Source organism: Drosophila albomicans, chromosome X (genome assembly GCF_009650485.2).
Source record: "Drosophila albomicans strain 15112-1751.03 chromosome X, ASM965048v2, whole genome shotgun sequence".
NCBI lineage: Eukaryota > Metazoa > Arthropoda > Insecta > Diptera > Drosophilidae > Drosophila > Drosophila albomicans.
In genome coordinates, this window is record NC_047627.2 from 20,168,632 (window position 1) to 20,186,483 (window position 17,852).

General features: G+C 33.0%; 1 long non-coding RNA gene across 2 annotated transcripts in view; it reads right to left on the reverse strand.

The window, feature by feature from the left end:
• LOC127566410 (uncharacterized) overlaps window positions 1-17,852 on the reverse strand; it is a 38,043-nt gene that overhangs the window by 6,893 nt on the left and 13,298 nt on the right. For both annotated transcript variants that reach the window (XR_007955711.1, XR_007955712.1), the window contains exon 2: window positions 10,849-10,891. This is a non-coding gene — a long non-coding RNA (uncharacterized LOC127566410). The remainder of the gene's footprint in view (window positions 1-10,848; window positions 10,892-17,852) is intronic.

Below are 17,852 nucleotides of genomic sequence, written 5' to 3' on the forward strand. Positions count from 1 at the left end.
CGCATCCAAATTTTCAGGAATCATAACTACTATAGTTATTACTGTATATACCAAACAACTCTAGCTTTAAAATTACGCTTGTTATTCGATTTTTTTGATTTGCGGGGGCGGAAGTGGGCGTGGCAAAAATTTGAAACAAACTTGATCTGCGTGCAAACATAACAAATGCTGTCGAAAAAAAATTATAGCTCTATCTCTTATAGTCTCTGAGATCTAGGTGTTCATACGGACAGACGGACAGACACACAGACGGACAGACGGACATGGCTATATCGTCTCGGCTGTTGACGCTGATCAAGAATATATATACTTTATAGGGTCGGAGATGCCTCGTTCTACCTGTTACATACATTTCCTGCCGGCACAAAGTTATAATACCCTTCTACCCTATGGGTAGCGGGTATAATAAAACAGGAAAGAAAGCTACAGTCGTGTCTGCTCGACTGTAAGATACCCGCAACCCATTTGAATAAAAGCAAAACAGTGCTGTATTATTCTAAAACTATACTAGATTAATCTACCACAAAAATGTCATAGACTACATTTGGTATATTTATATAGAACTAGATTTAAAATATGCCATAGAGTATACAAATATACCAGATCGTCAGACAAGTAAGTCGGCGCTTTTTTAAATAACAATAACAATTTCAGGAATTATAAATATTAAATCTGTTGTCTATACTAAAATTCTTGGGCATGGCAAAAAATTAATAGTTTTATATCTCAATAAATATTATATTTATGCATCATATTTTATTGATTTTCTTTTGCCAACTTGTACCTGTTCAACTTTTTATGTTATTTGTTATGAATTGGTTCATTAATAGGGAAATCATTTAATATAATTTTAATTGTAGTTCAAATTTTCATCAACGTTGATATTTGCATACACAATTGAATTTAATAATTTGTTCAGTCAATTTTCAAGTCGCCTTTGCTTGAGAAAAGTTTTGCTTATACAAAAGTGAATTAGAAATTTGGAAAACAATATCAACAACATCCTGTGTTTAGCTGAACACAATTTTGTGTGATGATCGTCTCTCTCTCTCTCTCTCTCTCTCTCTCTCTCTTGCTGATGATCTACAATATTTATGCCACTCATAATCAAGCATTTGAATTGTCGGTTGCATTTGGCGAACGTTATTTCCCAACAGTTTCACCTGCTGCAACTCTAATGTTATTTCCCATGCTCTTTTTTTTTTTTTTTTGCGCTCGCGCACTTGAAAAAAAAGCTGTGTAAAAGTGTGGCATATGTGAAAAGCAGAAAACACACGCCCACCAACCAATGCGACCACCATTGTGTTTGATGGCGAGAAAGTTTTCTTTTTGCTGTTTTTATTTGCCACACTCTGCGCAATTGAGGTTGAGGTTGAGGTTCACCACTTGCCACTTGTCACAACACTCGCGTTGCATGGCAGCCACATAAATTGCACAGACAAATAAATTGTCATGACACTGAGTGGCACTTTACAACACTGGCTGTCAGAATTTTGAAAGCCAACACACAAGTGGTGAAAATGGCTTGAAAGTAAATATATTTATACATTATTTTTTGCTGTACCCTAGAAAGTTATTCTAAAAATAAATAAATATAGTTTTTATAATAGTAAAAGTCATAAATAAAATGATTTCCACACAAATAATGTTTAAATGTTAAATAAAACGATTACTACGAAAATATTGTTAAAATTTAAAATAATAATTTGCTAAAGAAAACTGAAAAGTGTCTGAATATGTGATATTATTTTTCCATTTCCTAGAAAGTAATTCTAATAATAACCAAATATTTTTTTTATGATAGTAAAAACTAGAAATAAAATGATTTTTGAAATGTTGAAATTCAGAAATAAAATGTTTTCGAAAAATTATGTTAAAATTATCAAAAAGTATTAAACAAAAATAGTAAATTACTGCTAAAGAATACTGAAAAGTAGCTAAGACATTATTTTTTCCAGTCATAGAAAAGCAAATACAATAATATATATCTTTTGTATGATAGCAAAAGTCAACAACAAAATGTTTTTCAACAAAAATGTTTAAATAATCAGCAAAAACCAAATAAAAATTGCTAAGAAAAAGGGATAACTTTGTAACTAATAACACTAAAAATCGCTAAATCTAGCCAAAAGTGACAACAATGCTCGAAAGTCCAGCAAAAGAAGAACGAAAAAAGGCTTACTTTGTAACTAGTAGCTAACACCAAAAATCGCTAAATCTAGCCAAAAGTAACAACACTACTCGAAAGTCCAGCAAAAGAACGAAAAAAGGCTAACTCTGTAACTAGTAGCTAACACTAAAAATCGCTAAATCTAGCCAAAAGTGACAACACTGCTCGAAAGTCCAGCAAAAGAACGAAAAAAGGCTAACTTTGTAACTAGTAGCTAACACTAAAAATCGCTAAATCTAGCCAAAAGTAACAACACTACTCGAAAGTCCAGCAAAAGAACGAAAAAAGGCTAACTTTGTAACCAATAGCAAGCACTAAAAGTCGCTAAATCTAGTCAAAAGTGACAACACTGCTCGAAAGTCCAGCAAACGACGAACAATTTCTATTTATTTTGGCGAGTTTTATAGCACTGAGCCAAAGTGCGCCCACAAAAAGCTGGCAGCTACGTCAAACGAGCAGCTGCAATAACAACAACAATAAACAACAAGAAAATCAACACAAACACAAAAATCAAGGGCTAGAGCAATGTTTTCCTTAGGAAAAATGTTGCCAGATGCGGTAAGGTAAATAAATAAAGCATGTCGCTTTAAACAAAACAAATGTGTGTACGACAAAATTAATCTAACGGCGAAATGGTTCCCATAACATGCAGATACAGTTCGCTCGAGCCACGAATGCGCAATTTGCGAGCACAGAGCTTGAGCAACCAACGTATTTCGAGATAATCGGCACCCTGCATTATCGATCGCACAACCGGCAGCTTCTCCCTGAGGAACTCCTTGTCCCAGTCATCGATCTGGTATTCAACGTCTTCGGGTTCTATTTTTGACTGCACCCACTGTGGCTCCTCGTCGTCCTTGTGAAACTCCAGCCACAGTAGAATCTTGAGGAGCTCTTCGGAATTGATGCCATGCATGGCAAGCTTCAGTTCGTTTCCCTCATCGAGGTCGCAGTATTTCAGCATGTTTTGTATCACCATCGATCGCTGCAGCACCTTGATATCGATGGCGATTATACGTCGATCTCTGGTCTCCAATCGTATGAAATTCTTCTCCATTTGGTATAATTAGTTGTTGAGTTTACCAAATATTTTTACTATTGATTCTCACTTTATTAACACTACAATTTGACAGGGAAATCAGGGCATACTATATAGAAAGTCAAAATTACTTGTATTTCTGATTGTGAGTTAGGAAACATTTTATTTATTTCCAATTGTTGGGATTAACTTGTCTATATTAATATTTATGACTTTCTTGCAGTCACTTTAAATTTCGCCTTTTACTCGTAAGTACCGCAAGTTATTTATTTTATTATGTTCAATAAATTTTTAAGTATTACCACCTCTAAAACACTGCTAATCACTTTGGTGTAATACAAAACATGAAGTCATTTTAACAAGTTAACGTAAATGAAGACACCAAAAAAAGAGTGAGAGAGAAAGAGAAGTGACTGTTAAAATATACCGAATTAATATACCCAAAAACATATTTATTATAACTACATACTTCTGCATTCAAAATATACCATAGTATACAAAATATACCACAGATTGTCAACCAAAACAACTATGATATTTTTTTTTGGTTGATACCAAATAAATATACTGAAAAACATATTCGGCTTAACAATATACTACTAGATAATGAATATACCATTGAGCACAAATTGAAGTATATAAAATATACCTCAGATTTATAATAAAAGTAATTATGCTATAAAATTATGAAATCATTTCTTGATACTTAATTAAAATACCCCAAAAAATATATACGGGATAACTATATACTACTACATTCTAAATCTACCATAGAATACAAAATATACCACAGATTGACAACCAAATATACTCAAATATACTCAAAAACACATTCGACTCAACAATATACAACTACAACTATATTAAGAATATACCATTGGGCACAAATTATAGTATACAAAATATACCTCAGATTTATAACAAAAGTAATTATGCTATAAAATTAGGAAATCGTTTCTTGATACTTAATTAAAATACCCCAAAAACATAAACGGTATAACTATATACTACTACATTCTAAATATACCAATAGTATAAACGTTATACCGCAGATTGCCAACCAAAGCAATTAAGCTATGAAATTGTGAAATTATTTCTTGATTTTCTCAAAAAAAAAAACAAAACTTGATCTGCGTGCACTAATAAAGCGAAAAGCAAAATTGTTGTCTTTGCGGTGTTCATTCGGACTCTAATCACGAATATATTCTTTATGGCGTCGAAGATTTCTTCTACATACTGCCAGTTGCATGGATTTCCTGTTCGCACAGAGTTATAAAAATGTCAAATACCATTCACTTAAATTGCTTGTTGCCCAAGAGTTGCATAGTTTTTAGTTTCAAAGTCGATTGAAATGGGTTCTCTTATTATTATTTTATGTGCAAGAGGAGACAATCTCAAATATGCCAATTGAAATTGAAGTCGTTTGCAAATAGTTTTGAATTATTTTGCGTTGGAAATTCATATTTGAGCGCAGGCATAAATGGGCATATTTATTGGGCATTTACGAGCACAATGGAGAGTTGCAAACGCGACTTCAATCACTTCTACTCCGCCTCTCTCTCTGATTGGCTCCACCTGCTGAGCTGAGTTGAGCTAAGTTCAGCTTTGGGTTTGGACCCTCGCTTGGTTTGCTTGCTTGGTATTTGTGCACATTTAATGCATTTTTCGCGTGCTCCGCATAAATTTCCATTCAATTTCATTTCGATGTTGCGGCAGTTTTACTTTTGCTTTTGTTTCTTGACATTGTCGTTGTTGTCGAATGCCTTTTGTCGCCGCTGCTCAAAACAATTGCAACAAGTGCAACACAACGCCTCGAACAATTATTTGCTATTGAAGAAGCAGAAATCAACAAGTTGCCTAGGATCTGCATTTCCATTTTTATGGTTGTTTTTGCTTTTTTTTTTTTTGGCCAACCGAATACGCTACACAATCGACACATTCGTCATTCGAATAATTCAGTTGGTTCAGTGGTATAATTAAATCGCATTAATTGCAGCAGACACATTGCATTAATCGTATGTATGTGGCAATTGTGAGAACGAATCAAAAGCAGTTGCAAACGTTGGAATACGGAATACGGAACACGACGGCGCATGGAAAAAGGTGGAATACGGAATTCGGAATGGCTGTGAAACGAGACCGAGGCGAAAACAAATCGCATCGACCAACTATTTGTCGACCTCTCTGATTGCATATTGTGAGTTATGAGAGTCTCGATGCGAACCTGAATCTCGATCTCAGTATCTCAGTCTGTATCTGTATCTGCATCTGTATCTGCATCCCAATGAGCTGACTGACAAATTGCTTGCATTTGTTAGTTATGACAGGTGCTGAGAGGCCCTTAAACCCGTTATCTGCTTACTAACTTAACTTAACTGTTACCTGCTTGTTAACCTCTTGGCCAGCGGCTGACAACAAACAAACAACAAGCTGAACTGGACAGCGTTCGAAAAACATATTTGCAATGTGATTTTCATTTTAATGATCCCACATTAATTCGAGTTCTCCATTTTTAACCCTTTTTTGGAACAGCATTTTTGAGATTATAATGCATATTTTCATTATTTAGTAATTTAATTCGTTATATGTGCATTTTGAACTGTGTTATTGTACTATACTAATAACGGAAAATCTGCCATTTTTATTTATTAATTTAGTATTTTTCATTCTCAGAACTAAAATGAAAGTAATATGTTTTATACTTTTTGTATGCACTGAAATACATGAATGAAACTAACTAAATATTTAAATGCATTTATGCAGCTCTTATTTCTAAAAAAAAATAAATTAAAACATCACTAGAAATGTATGATAAACTTAATCAAACTATATCACTTGCGAGTGACAAATGTGCTCATAGTTTTATCATAATAACAAGAAAGAAAACTACAGTCGAGAGTACTTGGCTGCAAAATACCCACAAACCAATTCAATGAAACCATATTCTAATAATGTAATAAATTAATATACCGAAAAATACCAAAAATATAGCAAATGTGATACATAGTACTACATTTCAAATATACCGACTAAATCTAAAATATACCGAATGAAGTATATATGTAGGTACTATATTTTAGATATACCAAATTAATATACAAAAATATATTGTGATATACTGAAGACAATATATAGTACTACATTTAAAATATATTAAATTAATATACCGAATAAAACAAAAAATATGCCGAAGTCAGTACATAATACTAGATTTAAAAAATACTAAATCATTATATCGAAAAAAATACTGAAATATACCGAAGACCGTATATAGTAATAAATCTAAAACACATCAAATTAATATACCGAAAAATACCAAAAATATACCAAATGTGATACATATACCGAATGCAGTATATAGGTACTACATTTTAGATATACCAAATTAATATACAAAAATATACTGAGATATACCGAAGACAGTAAATAGTTCAACATTTAAAATATACCAAATTAATATACCGAATAAAAGAAAAAATATACCGAAGTCAGTACATAACAGTAGATTTAAAATATACTAAATCAATATATCGAAAAAATACTGAAATATACCGAAGAAGAATAAAGCACTACATTTAAAACACATCAAATTAATATACCGAAAAACACTAAAATATACTAAAGGCTGTATATAGTACTACATCTAAAATATACCACAGAATATAAAATATACCAAAATGACAGCCAACGCAATTAACACTCGATTGCAGTAAGCGTTTTTTGAATATACAAAAATAAATTTCTTCAATAACAGGAATCATAAATAATAATAATAATGAAAATTACACTTGCCATTCAATTTTGTTCGATTTCTGTGATTACTGATTAATATTCGCAGCAAATTGAAAGTACTCTTAAAAACTTAACCCTCTAGAAATAGTTTCTATTCAAATTCGATAAACAAATTGGAAGATAAATTGCATGCACTTAAAACGGGAACTAGATGAAGTTCACGTTTATTGCATGCACATAAATGCCATAAAGTTTTGCTATGCAAATTGAGTTTGTTAAACATTTCAATGAACTGAAATTAATCGGCACTAAAACCGAAGAAGAAATAAACCTCAAATGTGTTTTATTGCAGTTTATTCATCTTTTATGACTCGACTTGACTTTTTTCAACGGTTGCTTCTCATTGTAACCAAAGTAAATTGAACAGCGGCTGCAGCAGTTAAGATTGCGCCTTTTTATTTTGGCAGGCGTAATTGAAAAGCCGACAACCGCAACACGAAGCACGAAAAAAGCAAAGAGTGAAAAGGAAAATGAATTTGCTGCAGATGATGATGATAATGATGATGATTAAATGCTGATGATGATGCGCGTGCCGTGGCGCCATTTGGCCATTTGGCGATTTGGCCAAAAAGCGAAACGATCTTTGTGCAAATTTGTTAACGCTTCCGGCCAGGCCAACAAGATGAAGCTAAAGTTGGAGTTGAAGTTGGACAGGTTCACTGGCTGCCCAGCTGAAGTTGAAGCCTTGCTACTGTTAATAGCAACAACAATGGCAATAATAATAATAACAGCAACAGCTGCAACTTTGCCTTTTGATAGCTGTCCGACATTCACTTTGCCTTCTCGCTCAATGCCAAGGAAAAACGCGTCATAATTTCCGCGCTGCTTTTCACATTGGAATTCCAAGTTTCAAATCAAACTCGACTTGATTTGGATTTGAATTTGAATTTGAATGGGCAGCGGGTGAAAGATGAGATTGCACTTTTTGCATAAATAATTATGTCTCTTCATTGGCGCTCTATCGAAATAATTGTTGCAAAGAATTGCTGCTGCTGCTGTTGGTTTTTCCGACAATTTTCAAGTGCCTTTGGCACTTTGAAGCAATTAAAAAAATAAAAACAACTTGGCCCGGAAGCCGTACCCAAAACTGAACATTGCTTGGGTTAATGGGCAAATGGTCAAGACATCGAGATCGTGTTATATGTTGGTCACAGCTAGAACAGCAGCAGCGGAGACCCGTTAATTATGGCTAATAAATATTAACTGCCAAAAGAGCAATAAACTAAAAGCTAAACTACCGATAAAGACAACTACTGGCAAAACCTAAAAAGACAAAACTGTAACTAAGTTGAAACTCAGTTTAACAGTCGCCAGTCTCTCTCTCTGGTGTCTGGTGTCTAATGTCTGATGTCTGATGTCTTTTTGTGGCAGTATCTGTCTGGGATTGGTCGTATTTCATGCCACTTAATTGCAGGCCCACATTGTAGTTCGCTGCGAAGGAGGCACACGCACCACTGTGCACAGTGGTCCACGAGTCAACCAAACTCCAACAGCTTAATCCACTTATTATTCTAAACTTGTTTCTATAACTCATTCGTGTATTCATTTCTATTAAATTCATTTGAAATCACTCAAAAAAAACAAACTCGAAAACTTATAAATTATTTCGTTTTCTTATGAATTAATTTCCATAGTTTAATTAATTCTTTTTTTTATGCAACACTATTTTTAACAACTTTTCATAGAATTTACTAAATTTATGCATCTTTTTTAAATTTGTTGAAAATGAAATTCAACAAAATGTGTAAGCGAAAGTAATATATTAGTTTAATTTTTTTAAATGTTTTCTAAAGATTTATTTCTACTACTAAAACTGTTTCAATTATTACTTATTATTATTACAATTCAGCAAACAGTAATTTTAGTTTTTAATCATAGTTGCAGGGGACTAAAATAAAGAATACTTTAACATTTCAACCGAATTTAATAAATGGAAAATGTTGAATATAGAAATACAGAAAGTTTACTTTAAAATAAAAGTTCTAACATTTAATTGCTTAGTGAAAGATCCGTAATATTTAAAGTACCAAAATATTACGAAACTTGAACTATTTATTTCAAAGTTAGAACTTATATCTTGAAAAAATAAAAATACTACAGTTTTAATAAAACTCTTTTTTATAGACAATCAATTGTGTGCTTAAATACTTTTTCATCTTATGACTCTCTAAGCTATCTTAACTCTGTAAGATGCTAACCTTTTTTCTGTTTTTATTGTATATAATAATATAATAATACATATTGAATTTTAATAAATTGAAAAAAATATATTTATATTTACATCTTATGACTTATGACTTAAGTTATCATAACTCTTTAATCTCCTATTCATTTTTACTACAATATATAATAATGAATATAATATATACTTTATTGTAGCATATTCCATGCTGATGGAGAGTGAATCAAATAAAGATTTGAATTATATTTTTAATTTAATAAATTGAGAATTATATATAAACTTTCTTTCAAGCCAAAGTCACCTTTATAACCTAACATATTTCTAGATTAGCCGTTTAACTAAAAGGAATTTATTTTGCTGTCATGCAAATCGTAGCTGGTTGCACTGTGCCTGTGCTAGTGTGCAAGTGTGTGTATGTGTGTGTGTTTGTGCCTGTTACTCACAACTGGTCATTAAACAACGTTTAAACAAACGCCCCTCTCGCAGTGTCTCGATTATGCTATATAGCCTCTAGGTTGGAATCATGTTATATGCTAGATAACTGAGATTATTTTGCAGCCGCAGCTTGTCTCCTCTATTGGTTGAAGTATTTTTTAGATTCAGTTTCAGTTTCAGTTTGAGTTTGGGTTGCGATTTCCTCGTATGCAAATCGCAGAGGCGACACAGACAATGCTGGCAATTATTTAACAAATATTATAATGGAGTAGTTATCAGCACGTTATAAAGCAATAGAGCTCCAATTAGAACGCTTGACACTCACAGAAAGAGACAGAGACAGCCAGAGAAAAGAGAGGGGGACAGACAGAGAGAGAGGTGTTGCATGTGGCTGCAATTTGGTCGCATTACAAAATATTTCGTAATAATTGAATAACATTTGTTGTTGTCGATCGGTCGATCGATTGAACGGTCGATCGGTCAGGCCAATCAATATGTTGTGTTGTGTTGTGTTGTGTGTAGTTGAGTTTGAAATTTGAAATTGAAATTGAATTTAATTAAAGTTGATTATTATGACAAAATGATTAATTAAGCCAATGTGAGACGCCCACTTGGGCCAGGCCAAGCGCAAAAGGCCTAGATAAATGCAACACTGATCATACTATGTATATATATATATATATATGTCTAGCGTACAGTCAGCGACAACAAGCAGCGGCCACAAGTGTCGTTGTTAATGATTATTGAAGCTGGCGACATGTCTGCTCGCTAAATTGTTGCTAATGTCGTGCTATAATTCAATGCAAGCGCCTCATAAACAAACAACTTTGTTAACGACGAACACAATGAGAGGGGGGAGGGAGAAGGGGGTCTCCTATCAGTTGCAAGTGTTGAAGTCATAAATCTGCATAACGATCATGCGTGTTTGTGAATGTGTTGCGATCACAATTGTTGGGCTTTAAAGTGCGTGTGTGGGTTTTGTTAACAGTTTTGTTTTTTGTTTAACTTGCGAGTCACTCACGTTTGTTGTTACGTTGTGTTGGCCTTTCACCCACTCGGAAAACACAGACAGACAGACAGACAGAGAGACAATTACTGTGATTTAAGAATCGCTTAGTTTTGCGTTGTGGGTTTTCAGAAACTGCATTCGAGTGGGCAACGCACTCATCTTCTGGTTTGTGTTCTCTCAACTTATCGCTATTAATATGGTAATCCAAATGTGCTACTTACATTTACATCAATGGTCACAAATATTTGACAAATTGATCAGCGACTGCAATGAGAAGGAATTGTAAGAAATTCAATAATTGTAAACAATTTTTAATTAAATCGAATACAAAAATGTATTGGAAATTGTATTGAATGAAAATTGTAAATTCCTAGTTTTAAAGGCAATATTTATTCTACTAAAAAAGGCTTAAAATCAATATTCATTAATAAACAAGCAAGAAAGCTACAGTCGAGTGTACTCGACTGTGTGATACCCGCTACCCATTTTGAATAAAAGAAATATATTTTGCGGTATTATTCTTAGAATATACCAAATATACTGCAAAAATACTAAAAATATACCAAATGGTTTATGTGGTACATCTTATAGTACCACATTCAAAATATACCATAGACGGCACAATATACCAGATTGTCAGACAAAGTAACTAAGACCCCTAGTAAGTAGGCGATTTTGCCCATACAAACGTATTTCTTTAATTACTTCCACAATTTTTATCTGATCGCATCCAAATTTTCAGGAATCATAACTACTATAGTAATTATTGTATATACTAAAATTCTAGCTTTAAAATTACGCTTGTTATTTGATTTTTTTGATTTTCGGGGGCGGAAGTGGGCGTGGCAAAAATTTTAAACAAACTTGATCTGCGTGCAAACATAACAAATGCTGTCGAAAACAAATTATAGCTCTATCTCTTATAGACTCTGAGATCCAGTGTTTCATACGGACGGACGGACGGACGGACGGACAGACACACAGACGGACATGGCTAGATTGTCTCGGCTGTTGACGCTGATCAAGAATGATCTTTAATTTTTTGGTTTGCATCCGAATTCGTTTCTTTTTTGCAATTATCTTAAAACAGAAAAAAAATTCCAAAATCATTCTTACTTCCAATTAAAGTGCTATATTTATGAAATATTGTTTTTTGTATAGGTTTTGGAAACTTAAAAGAAAATATAAATAAATAAAATAAAATAAATTGAAATATATTCTGAAGTACTTAAAATAAATAGTAAAAATAAACTATAAATAAACTAAATTGAATTCCCAATTTCTTTAAATATATCTTTAACATAACAGTCGACTTGGAATGTTAAAATGAAGCTAGTTTGAAAGTTTTTTTTTTCCGAAATAAAGAATTTAATTCAAAATATGTTCATTTTACATTTATTGCTGTTCAACATTTACTTTGAATTAAGTTAAAATGTTGTGCGAGAAGTGACTTAAATGTACACAAAAATATTTGCTCTAACATTAAAACTTGCGCTGTAAACTAAAAATTCATTAACGAAATAACTTTTATGCTGCTGCTGCCACAAAATTGAATCGTTTCAATAAATGCGTCTAACCAAATGAATTTTCTATGGCCAACGCTCAGTTTGAGTTACACTTCAAGACTTAAAGACTTAAAATTTGGCCAAAAGAAATTAACACTCGGTTTCATAGGCAAAAAAAAAAAAAAGAAGAAAAAATAACGCTCACTTATCGCATTTAATTGCAATTATAATTTGTCTGAGCTGCAATTAAAGCTTATGCTGTCTGGGAGCTGCTTTCCCCTCCTCTCTCTGCTTCTCCGCTCCCTCGAGCGACAGAAGCTGAAATTGTGTCTCAGTCTCAGTTTCAGTTTCAAGTCTCGGTCTTCGTCTCAGTTTCGAGTCTCGAGCCGGAGTCTGGTTTGTCTGCTAGCACAAGTTGATTAGCAATAATAACGCTGTGAATGACTTTAAAATGCCATAAAAGACGTTAACACAGATGCCGGCTCGTGGGACACATCAACCACAGCAATAGCAACAGCAGCAGCACCTCACTCTCGAGCCACGCCCATTTTAGGGGGATCGAAGAATGCGCAGACGACCAAATTTAGGCAGCTAAGTAGTTGGCAGCTCAGCACTCAGCACCAAAAGTGGTCAAGAAGCGTGTCACTTGCAACGTGCAACGTGCCACATACAATGTACTTTATATGTGCATCAGGATGTGCATCAACAACATCGACAATCGAGTGCAAATATAATTAAATTTTTGTGACTCGTTAGAATTCCACGAAACGAAATGTGCACAAATACTTGGAAATTGGCAAATTGATTGCACAGGAAGCGCATAAATTGAGAACATAAAGCAGCTATACATACAGATACAGATACAGATACATTTACAGATACGGATACAATTGCCTCTAGAGAGCAAGAACAAATGACAGCAATTTGGCGAATTGAGCTCAGAGCTGTGTTGCTGTTGAATCAATCCCGCGAGTCGATGACAAATTTATTGCTGCAATTTAAACAGCTGTAGAACTGCAGCTAAAGATACAGATACAGATAAAGATTAAAATTAAGATACATTTGCCGATATAGAGACATACATATGTGTTGCATCTGTTAAGCGATTCAACTGTGATCGATGGCAAATGCAGAAGGAAACACAAATTAGCTCAGAAATTGAAACTTGAAATATGAAAATACTTCATCAGACTGCAAATTAATCCATTTGACAAATTGATAGCATCGCCAAACAGCAGCCAATTGAAAACGGAGGCTGCGACAACGCTGGCGATCTTATCGCACTGACATGTGACAATGACAATGTGATTGGTGGAGTGAGGAGATCGATGGGACCACCAACAGCCCAAAGGCGGCGATTGGCAGCCAACACGACACGACACGAACACGGACACGACACTTTTGGCTTGGAACTTGGCCAACTTAAAGTCCAAAAACATAAACAAGAAGGAAAGTTACATTTGATCGGCTGTGAGATATCCGCTTTACAATTTCAATAAATACAAAGCAATGCGGTATTATTTTTAAAATATACCAAATTAATATACTGGAATATATGGTATAGCATTATACTATTTGATTTGTCCAAAAAATGTGGTACTGCTCCTAAAACATACAAAATTAATATATTGGAAAAAATAGTCAAGTATACCAAAGGCTATATGTGGTATATTAATGTATTATTACATTTAAAATATACCGCAGAGTAAAAAAAATATACCAGATTGTTACAAATAATGTGGTATTATTCTTAAAATATACCAACCTAATATACTGAAAAAAATACTGAAGTACACTGAAGTGTATATATACCATATATACACATATTAATATATTATTACATTTAGAATATACCATAGAATACAGAATATACCACATTGTCAAAAATAATGCGGTATTGCTCTTAATATAACAAAAAAAAAATGCACTGGAAAAATTCTAAAATATACCGAAGGCTTTATATAATAAATAAATGTATTAAAATATACCATAGAATACAGAATATACCAGATTATTAAAATAATAAGGTATTATTCTAAAAATATACCGAATTAGTATACTGCAAAATACTAAAATATACCGCGGTCTGTTAATGGTATATTATTGTATTATTCCATTTAATAATATACCATACAGTGGTTAATATACCAGATTGTTAATATAATGCGGTATACTGGATTAGTAAATACTAAAATATACCGAGGGCTATAAATGGTATATCGATATCCTGTTTCATTTAAAATATACCACACAGCACAGAATATACCATATTGTCAATCAACGCCCGACAGCAGCAGCCTTTTTTTGCCATATAATATTATTTCTGAAATTCATATCTTCTACAATTTTTATACTCAGCTTTTGACGCTTTTCTGCCTATTATGACCATTTGCTGAAAGCAAAAACTTATAATACCCATCTATCCCACAAGTAGTGGGTATAATAAACACTGACTGACAGACAACACTGGAATTATGTTGCAAAATAAGAGTCGATGACAAGTGCAACACACACACACACACACACAAATTCGATTAAAATAACTCAAGTCTCTCTTTCTCTCTCTCTCTCTCTCTCTCTCTCTCTCTCTCTCTCGTGCAATAAACAATTTCCTCATTTGTGCTTTGAGCTCAAATAAATTAAATAATGTTAACATAATTGTAATCTGCAAATTGTTTGGCCCACAGCAAAATGTGTGCCACGCCCCAACTTTAGCCCCAGCCCCCAAACGATCCAAATGTGCAGATAAATTTTCAAATAATGTGAGCAAAATTATGCCACATGTTGTCGAACAACGCGACTTTTATTGTGTTGCATCATTGTCGAATTGTGTTGTTCGATAGTTGATTGTTTATTTTCGTTATTGTTGTTGTTGTTGCTATTTTGCAAATCAAACAATTGCATAAATTCAACAACAAATTGCCCCCTCCCCCAAACAAAATAGAGAATGCCAAATATGGGACAAGCAAACAGTGCGTATACGCAATTACCAGCTCAACCCAACCCAATGCCATAAATGTTCGATCGATCAATATGCAAATATTGGCTGTAGAATGAGCTAACATAACAGACGCAATCTGAACTCCTTAAGAACGCACAAACTTCAAAACAGATAGATAGACGATCTTTAGTGAAAGGTCTTTGGAATTCTTAAAGCATCACGAATACGATATTTGTTCGAAGTGGAATATTGTCCTACTTTCAGAGAAAAAATGATAACAAATAATTCAAAGTATTGAAATTATAAAATGGTTGTGTTTAAGATTGTGGATATTACTGATGATTTATTTATTCAAAATTTAACAAAGAGCAACTTGATGCAAATGATTAGAAAGGAAAACAGTGATGTCTAAGTAGAAACTTATTATAGTACTTTAAAGCAAAATAATTAAAATAATATAATAATACTTTGAGCTGAAGTTGAAAGTTCTGTTTCAGCATTCTCATTAATGCTGTTCTACTTTAAAAAGTAGATAGGAGCAACGATTAGAAAGGAAATACGAGATGGCAAATAAAAACTCATTGAAATAACATAAAATAAATAAGAATAAAATAACACAAAATAAAGTAATAAATAATATAATGCTAATTTAATAGTAATTTGAGTTGAAGTTTAAAGTTCTTTTTAAACGTTCTCATTAATGCTGTTATGCTTTTAAAGAGTAGATAGAATTTAACATAAAATCAAGTATTGAAAAGGAGGTTGCCAAAACTTGGCAAATAAAGACAAAATATGAGAAATGCTAATCTTTTCTTAGAAGCTTAAAAAATCAAATATTAAATGCAAATTTGTATTAATAAGTTAATATGTTTTTCCTAATCTGTTTTTTTTTTTACATTGAATTATAATTGTGTAGCCAATAGTTCATCTAAACACTACATAAACTTTATATTATTAATAAGTTAATATACGTTTTTTCTTGAATCTTTCTTTTTATTGAATTCTAATTGTGTTAAAAATGTTTTGCTATGGTTCATCTAATCTTCACTTCAAAAAACTTTATGTTATTAATATTTTAATATATTTTTTCTTGAATCTTTCATTTAATTAAATTATAATTGTGTTTAGAATGATTGGCTTTGGTTCATATAAGCTTCACTTCAAAAAAAAAACTTTATATTATATTATATTATTATATTATATTAATATCTTAACATATTTTCCCTTGAATCTTTCTTTTTATTGAATTATAATTGTGTTTAGAATGATTTGCTATGGTTTATCTAAGCTTCACTTTAAAAAAAATCTTTATGTTATTAATATGTTAATATACGTTTTTTCTTGAATCTTTCTTTTAATTAAATTATAATTGTGTTTAGAATAATTGGCTTTGGTTCCTCTAAGCACTTCATAAACTTAATATTCCACGCAGTGGGCTGGGTAAACAGTTTAGAGATCTGTGTATTAATTTCAAATAAATTTCAATAAGCTTTTCGATGTTGTCGATGGCAACCCGCTGAGTGTTGTTGCTGATTGGCTGACAACGGGGTGCGCTGACACTCACTAAAGATCGGAGAATTGGAATTGTAATCGGAATCGAAGAAGGAGAAGGAGAAGAAGAAGGAGAAGGAGAAGGAGATGGAGACCGAGACGAAGTAGTTGCTCGAGTTAGAGTTCGAGTTGGAGTTGGAGTTGAAGTCGGAGAGTAAACCTTGGGTTAGCTTGGAACCCGTTATGACCGGATAGGCATTATCTCAGTGCATATTTTCCAAGCCATGCCTACGGTCATAATTGGGTTTTAATTGATACAGCCAAGCGACAAATGGATACAGAAAATAAAATTGAAAATTCGAAACTGAAAACTGAAAACTGAATGCAAGTTGCGATAAACGAAACGAAAAAAGTCAACATGCAAATTCTAGTAAAAGGGAAGTAATTAATCTTTTTTTTTTCTTGTCTTGTATTTATTTCGAGTGCCCGTCTAACGGTGTTTACAACACAGGGTGTGTGTGTGAGTATGTGTGCACATATATCATATCGAATTACGAACGGCCTTAACAACACAATTATGACTCGTTTCGATTGGCGGCCAAAAAGCCAAGCGGCCAATTGAATTGCTCTAATGAGTGCAACGAATCTGACAGCACAACCGCAAAAGTATGTGTGTGTGTGTGTGTGTGCGAGTGTGTGTGCCCATTTATTGTGTGTGTGGATTGGAGTTAAGAGACCAATCTATAAGGCAGCTAATCGAAGCGATTGTCAACGATTCGTACTCAAATTCAAATTGCGAGTTACAATTTAATGAAAGGGCCGCCGGGCAAAGACACATTGTCAACATTCATGAATACTATTCATATTTGCATCCACATATGTATTCATATTCACCTTCTACAATCGACAACGATTTGTGTGCGACTGCAAATCACAGAGTCACGCCTATAAAATTTACATAAATATGACCATAAAAACAAACCAAAACTCAACAACAAATGATATCTATTGCCTCGCAGCAAACGATTTATTCGCATTACAAACAGCAGCGTTTATGCAAATACATACTCTATAGTATGCCAGAGAGCACTCTTCACATTTGCTCAGAAGAGATTGCAATTGTCTTGAATGAAAATCAAATGAAATGTAAGCAAACTAAATAAAATACAATTACAATTACTTTCAGCATAATTTATTATTAAGTAGAGAGAGCAATATGAATGCAAACAAAAGAAATATAATTCAAAAGTAAAAATGTAAAAAATAAAACATTCCAAAAAAATGAACA